The sequence below is a fragment of the Chinchilla lanigera genome, unplaced genomic scaffold (assembly GCF_000276665.1).
Source record: "Chinchilla lanigera isolate Chin_1 unplaced genomic scaffold, ChiLan1.0 scaffold00008, whole genome shotgun sequence".
NCBI classification, from domain to species: Eukaryota; Metazoa; Chordata; class Mammalia; order Rodentia; family Chinchillidae; genus Chinchilla; species Chinchilla lanigera.
The window spans coordinates 24,554,195-24,561,547 of NW_004955409.1; the positions used below are offsets into that span (position 1 = coordinate 24,554,195).

General features: G+C 37.8%; 1 long non-coding RNA gene across 2 annotated transcripts; it reads left to right on the forward strand.

Annotated features, from left to right (window-relative positions):
- The first annotated feature begins 353 nt into the window (after positions 1 to 353).
- Positions 354 to 6,314, forward strand: LOC102025091. 2 transcript variants are annotated; one of them, XR_259792.1, is made up of 3 exons: positions 354 to 1,014; positions 3,886 to 4,054; positions 6,115 to 6,314. It is a non-coding gene; the product is annotated as an uncharacterized LOC102025091 (long non-coding RNA). The 2 variants fall into 2 exon arrangements; XR_001232659.1 differs by lacking the exon at positions 354 to 1,014 and adding an exon at positions 3,097 to 3,223.
- Positions 6,315 to 7,353: the final 1,039 nt, after the last annotated feature.

Sequence of the window (7,353 nt, forward strand, 5' to 3'; positions counted from 1 at the left end):
GAACTGGATGAAAAGATTGAGGCATTTTTATGAAAAATCAAACGTTCCTAGAAAGGCATTTCCTTCCCCAGAACCAGGCTTTCAGCCCCAGAATCCTCTCTCTCGCTGTTTGCTTGAACCCCTAGAGGGCAGCATGCCCTCAAAGAAACTCTGCGGCCCAATGAGAATCCCCTGCAATGGCCAATCATTACTTTAAGTCCAGTTAAGAAAGACCATCGGAAATCTCATTAGACACAAGAATTTCAGAGACTGTTACCTGTAATTTCTAATGACCACCACAGTGCTGTTTTATTGACAATATCAAATTTAGAGTATTAAATAGCTGGGAAAAGAAGAAATCTGGTGAATGGGCATCAGCTTTGTGGAAGGAACTCTGTTCAAGAAGCAGCAGATGGTTTCTTAGGTGGGATTCTCCTTCAAAAGTGACTTCCTGTCATACCCTCTCTCCTCCAGGCTCTTCAAACCGCAGAGGGACAAGAGCCACATGGGTCCCTCCTCCCACCAACCTTCCTCCATCTCCTTCCATTTCTGGCCCATCAAATATAGGCGGTAAGGCACCTGAGCGTGGGCTCTTGGTCCTTCTTCCTTTGTTTCTAGGATTAACTTCCGGTTCCTTAACATCTTCTTCAGTGCCTCACACATAATGGAGAAGACTCCGGCCTCAACCTCCCAGACACAAATCCCTCAATGATAGGGCAAAGCCCAGAGCACTTCCTCCCACAGCTCCCTAGGCTCAAAGTGCTGGCATCATACACCTGAGTCCCCTGCTGCCTCCTCAGAGGCTTCTCTCTTCAGGAGTCTCGGCCGGCATCTTAGGCTCAACCGTTCATCAGAGGCTCATGGTTCTAATGTGAAAACGAAGGAGGATGTCAAGCGTCTTCACCCAAGTTCTAGAGAGGCAGATGGGAATTTCCAGGGACTTTGATGCCAAAATCATTTTTGGAGAAAAAGTAACACAATTTCTTCTATTCATAGAGACTTATCATAATTCAGGTCGACTTTTGGATTTTTTTGGTGAGTCTTCTTTTTCTCAAAATATATCTGGGTTCGGATGGATGAAACAGTTTCCATATGTGTACAGGATGTTGTCAAAACAGGACACTAGAACACTTTTAATGAAAAATAACCCTTCCAATATTGAAAGGCAGTATCCATTAATTCAATCGAACATTATTTTCATAAGCAAATATGTTTGAAAAAATTAGCAAGTAAATGCATAAATAAATTACCTACATTGAAAGCTGTTACTGGCAGATATGATAACATGTTTCCTGTTAACTAGTTTACATTTCTTTTGAAGTGAATTTCTGGCTGACAGTGTTTATGTCACAGATGCTACCCTCACCTGCTTCATTAAGGCCTGTTTAGAATACAGTTCTAATGTAGGTTTTATTCCATGTAAAGCCACCTAGAGATAATTTTAAATGATCATATCGACTAACAAACACGTAATCAAGAAGCTCTTAAAATTTTATTAAAATTCAGGTCTTTCACCATTAGCAAACCTGGTTCATTAACATATTAATAGATAATGTTCCTACTCATAATTAGCGTGTATTTTCTTTGCATCATTGTAGTTGAAAGAATTCAGGTGGGGTTTGATAGAAAAGTTGTTTTTGTTTTTTTTTTTATTTCTGCCAACAAAGCACCTGGGGAAACAACTGAAGCTTCTGACCACTGTTTTCATCCTAGTCATCTGCTTCCTCTTCCCCACAATTTCTTCTCCTGGAACTCTATTTTATAATCTATTTTACCCATGGTTGACTTACTATGAATTATCGACAGAAGTAATGAATGAACTCCATGCAAATGGGTACAAATTGGGCCCAGTCACTGAAGGATGAATGCTATCTATAAGAGAAATGTCAGGTATGAAAATATTCACATCTGCAGCTTGAGAAAAACTGGAATATACAACTGAAAATTATCTCATCTTTTTCTTTAAAATAATGATTTTTAAACCCTACCTATCCAAAGTACAAATGGTATAGGATATAGGATATAGTTCATGTCTATATATCTATAAAAAGGAGTGTTTCAAAGAATGGTATCTTACAGAAAGGAACAATTCAGGGAGGTGGTTGTTGTTTTGTTTTTCAGTGATATTAAAATTAGATTAAGTCTATCATTGAGGTCTTTGGCAGAGTCACCGTGTTGTTTTGAAATATTCTCAGTGACTTGAGGTAGTAGCTATCACACATTAACAATAAGGAATAAAATTAATTTTACCCCTTAAGATGGCAGTCAAATAAAATGGAAACTGATGTTTGTATTTAAAATATCAATCTAATATGGTCCACACAATTAGCCAGTTCTGTTTACCACAGCCGTTTTGAGGCCATCTTGACATGAGGCAGAGCAGCCAGCATGTTCTAGGCATACTGGGTCCGCTTACATGGGTCAGAGTTCAGTGTTAAGTATAGGGAGCGCCCACTATACTTCTGCACTTTGGGTTTTGGTTCCATTTCCCAGACTTAGACAACAAGGGCTTCCTCCGCTCATTTTCTCCAGGAGCAGACGCAGGCCCAGAGAAGCTCAGCAGCTCTCTTCATGTTTCTCAATTTGTCAGGGGCACAATTGAGGATAAATTTAAGACATAAATTTTTAATGCTTTCCAGATCTTTTTAACATTTCCTGGCCATGATTTTCTCAATAAGAGAAAAAAATCATATGATATTGATGAATTTTGAGAAGAAAGTGATCTGACATGCTGCCCCAGGACACAGCAAGTTTAATATGACCACAAATAACATTTTTATTCGTCTCCCCAAATCATCTGGATAAAGGAGGATTCAAACATGGGACTGGAGAGATACTGCAGTATCTCTGCAGAGATATGTTAATGAACCAGGTTCGCTAATGGTGACAAAGATACTCTTTGTCATTTTAACAGTGTGACCCTGAACTACAATTTCTACATTTCTGCTAGACCTCTCTGTGGTGATGGAAATGTTAGCTGCCCATATTCTCCAACTTGGGAATGGCTGGCCACAAGTGGCTACTGAACATTTAAAATGTAATTAAGGTGACTGAGAAACTGAATTTTTAATTTCATTTAATCTTCGCTAACAAATTTAAATAGGTATGTGGAGCTAGTGGCTACTGCAGGGGATGGCACAGATTTGGCATTTTCCATGGAAGTTACTTTCCTATAATGTCAGTGAGCTGGAGACCTCTGGTGGAGGGGACTGATATCTGCAAGACACGGAACATAACTTTTAAGGTGGGCAATTGTTTTTAAGATGCAGATATTTCAGAATTGTTCATATATTTTGATACTAACACCACCACTGAACATGACATACAAGTTCTCTAGGTGGCAAGGAATGTAATAACAAAGAATACAGGGACAAATTGTGCTGATTAATGTTCGCTGTGGTGATAGTAAATTTTTAGGTTTATTAGCAGAACATCAGGCAGAGACAGGTAAAGCTTGTCTGAAACACTGCATTTTGGTTCCCTGGCATGCGTGGTAGAATATCCTAGATCACCATGCAGATCAAGAAGCATTTGTCAGGATGGGAGATGGTCTCAAGTTGTATTCTAAGCACTGAGATAAGTTGGGCTGGAGTCCGTACTAAATTCAAGACAAAGGCTCTTTGATCACCTGCCTAGCAGCGAATCACCAATGCTCTTTCCATTCCTTCTGACCCTGCCTCCATAGCGTTGAGCTAACTGGGTGTTCCCATATTAGATTTGATAGTAGAAGTATACTCCTGTGCTCTCTAAAATGAAGTTTATTGATATATTTGGTTCCTTTCTGACCCCACCACCATCTGTATTACTTATACTGTCCTCTGTAGCCATCAGAAGATGAAATGTTCAAACCGCAGCCCTCATACTTTCCCTGCCCCATGAATGTGAAGGCTCCTTTTCTCTTCACAGGCCATTCTTACCTTTTTGAATCCCGTGCTGGTTGGCTGAAAGCCTAAAACTCCATTCCATGACTGAAAATTTCCAAAGTACAGGTGACAGAGACAGCCAGCAGACTCTAATAACTGCCAAAAGTAAGAAAATCAATTGTTAGTGTGCACATCTTCAGTATTTTCTAAAGGTAAAATTCTTAAACTAATACTCAGAGTATATTTATTATTATGTGAGAATTTTAAAATCTAGTGCTGCTGCAGACATCATTTGTGACTTTTGAGTTTCTAATTTATATAAGTTCTGTTCTACTTTAAACTCATCCAAATATCTTCCCAAATATCCATGGTTGATTTGGTTACATGCCTAGAAAATCAGTGAAACTCTATTTAAAATGATTAGAATAAGTTAAATGGGAAGGTAGCTAGATATACTCACATATAACTTGAACAAAAAGAACCTACAGGTAAAAATTATGACATTTTATTAGCAGGCATAAACAAAATGTGGATAAATGTAAAGGTATACAATGGCTTGGATGGGAAGATGACATGAAAAAAATTACCTTTTTCAGATTAAAAGATAAGTCTACCTGGGTATGGTAGTGCACCTGTAATCCCAGCACTCTGAAGGCTGAGGAAGGAGGATCGCATGAGGAATGATAAATATGGCAGAATTACAAAAAATATTTTTGAAAAGGGGAAAAATATGTTCCAGATATAAAACCTATTAAAAGCTACATTGACTAAAACAATATGATAAACCAGGGGTGGTGGTGCATGTCTGTCATCCTTGCTACTTGAGACACAAACAGGAGGGTGGCGTGTTCAAGACCAGCCTGAAAAACTTAGAAGGATTCTGTCACAAAATAAAATATAAAAAGTACTAGTGATATAGCTCAGTGGTAGTGCACTCCTGGAATCAATCTCAAGGACTGCAAGAAAAAAATAATATGAGAGTGGCACATAGCTAGACTAAACAAAGAACTCATTAGGAGATTCAGTGATAGGAAAGTCAAGTCATGATAAAGGTGTTATTTCAATTCAGTGAAAAAGAGTAGTTTCAAAAATAATACTGGCAAAATGGTCTCTATCTCATACCTTGCAGAAAATTTTAAAATTTGTTTAGAGCTTATTTTCACAATAAACCCTGAAAAGCCCCCAATTTCAGTTTTTTGTTTTTTGTTTTTTGTTTTTTTCTTGTAAAGAGTGTGTCAAAAAAGAGAAGCCAGAGTTAGGGGAATCCTCTGAATATAAGGTTACTAGCTGAAAACCCATCTCTCCCATACAAAGGTGCATGTAAGATGGAAACAGTATTCTCATTTTTAAACGAAATATTAAATTATCTTATTGGATATAACATCAATAATTTGAGGCAAAATAAAATTAGAGCCTAAGAGTTTGTTCACAGCTCAGTTGTGCAGTACTGATTATTTTAAACTCCCCTATATTCTTGGTTTAGCAGTGTAAGTCCCAAATGCCTCAGAAATGCTCTGTTCTGGAGAGTGGGTCATTTCTGTAAAAGATCCTCTCTGTTACAATCTCAGGCAAACTGTAAGAGTAGTAGAAGAACAGTGGTGTAATCATTGGGCCACAGTTTTGCTGGGCTTCTAATGTGAAAAATGATTAGTAGCTTGAGGGATTTCTAATGGTTTTAACCATGGACAGCACTGTGTGAAAATATTATCTCTATTCCTTGTAGAGATAATTGAATATATATATATATATATATATATATATATATATACACACACATATGTGTATAATATATACACACACACATGTACACATATGTGTGTACATACACACGTGTATGTACACACAAATGTGTATATGTGTGTGTGTGTATATGTATATATAATGTGACAAGTGGAGATACGCGACAAGGATATGTGACAAGGGAGACAGAAAACAAACAAGTGGTAGTTATTTCTAAATAACTAAGCTTAGTGCACTTGGTAATTATGTTTCCTATCTCTGTACACATTCATGTGAAATTGCTAGAAGCTAGTTAAGTGAGTGATAGACTACTCTATGCCAAAGTACACTAAAATTTCAAGTCCCAAACCCTTGCTTTACAATTTTTTTAAAAATAAAGAAAACACTGATTGACAGCAAGGGGCTTTCTTTCTGATTCGCCTCAACAGTTTAAAGTTGAAAATTACTTTTACCATGAGAAGACCCCTCAGCTTAACAAGTGATGTTAAGTTGAACCATCTTGTGCAATGTTTTTCTCTTTCCACTTGTCTAGGACTGAAAGGATGAGAAGAGTAAACTGCAATGGACAAATGACAACAGGAAATGGACAAAACTCTCATAGGGTGCTTACCTCACATTATTTTCCTTCTGATGCTGAGTATACTTTGCCTCTCTTTTTAGACAGAGTGAGTGAAACAGAGAATCTGGCTATCAACAAAGCTGGGCTAGTAAAGCTTTTGACTTTGGAAGACATAGGATCTCTTGTCTCTATTATTCAACCATGCTGTTGAGTGGTAAAAGGAAACATGGACAACTAATAGGTGAATGGCTATAACTGTGTTACGATGAGAACAAGAATTTTGTTTCTAAATAAAAGCAGACAGCAGAGGTCGGCCTGCAGGTCATAGCTTTCTACATCACTTAGAGACTCATCAGCTGGCCACTTGGACTTGAAAGTGAACGAAGGTCACTAACCAATATTGTGAAGAGAAACCAGAAAGCACTTGGAAATAATAGTGGCAGAGGCTTGTTTCCTTTTAGATCAAATATAGTTTTAAATATTTAGAAATATTAATAGGGCAATATATCTGCATATTCTCCAACTCTCCGGTAAATCTGAAGGCCTTAAATTGATATACTCATCACATTTTAGGTGACAAATAATTATGATGGCAGTAATGGGAAAGAAAAATGCCATTTCTAACATAGCTTCTTCCATGTTATTTATGCCATGGTAGAAATGGAACTAAAGGTTCACCCCAGAGTAAAAACCAATCTTTGTGACCAATGAAATCAGTGATGACATCTTCACCCCAGTGTTCTGAGAAGTGTAAGCATAAATTCTGTATCAAGAGGTAGGAGCACATGTGAACACAGCCCACAAGCTTCTAGCACATGCTCCATTGTCTCACTGGAATTCACTGAAAAAACACAAATCAAAGGTAAAATTGTTAAGAATTTCAAGACAAGGTCACAGAACATGAAATGCCAAGCATGGGCCCTTCTGAGTAGTGGCCTCTGGGACCGTGCTGATAACAAGTTCTCGAAACCTGCCCTGGCACATTAGCCCAAGATGTGACCCCTGTTCTAGTTTTGCGTCATCTCAGAAGCTCGAGAAAGTAAAGTACCTTTGAGTGATTTTAGTCTGGCATCTTGACTCTGTTGTTTGCTACTTGCTTTTCCAACACCATGGATGAATCATTGATGTTTTCACAAACCATGAAAATTCAATAAGACTTGGATTTGCAGTACAGCAGATCAATCCTGGAATAATGGAAGATTTCGGTTAAAG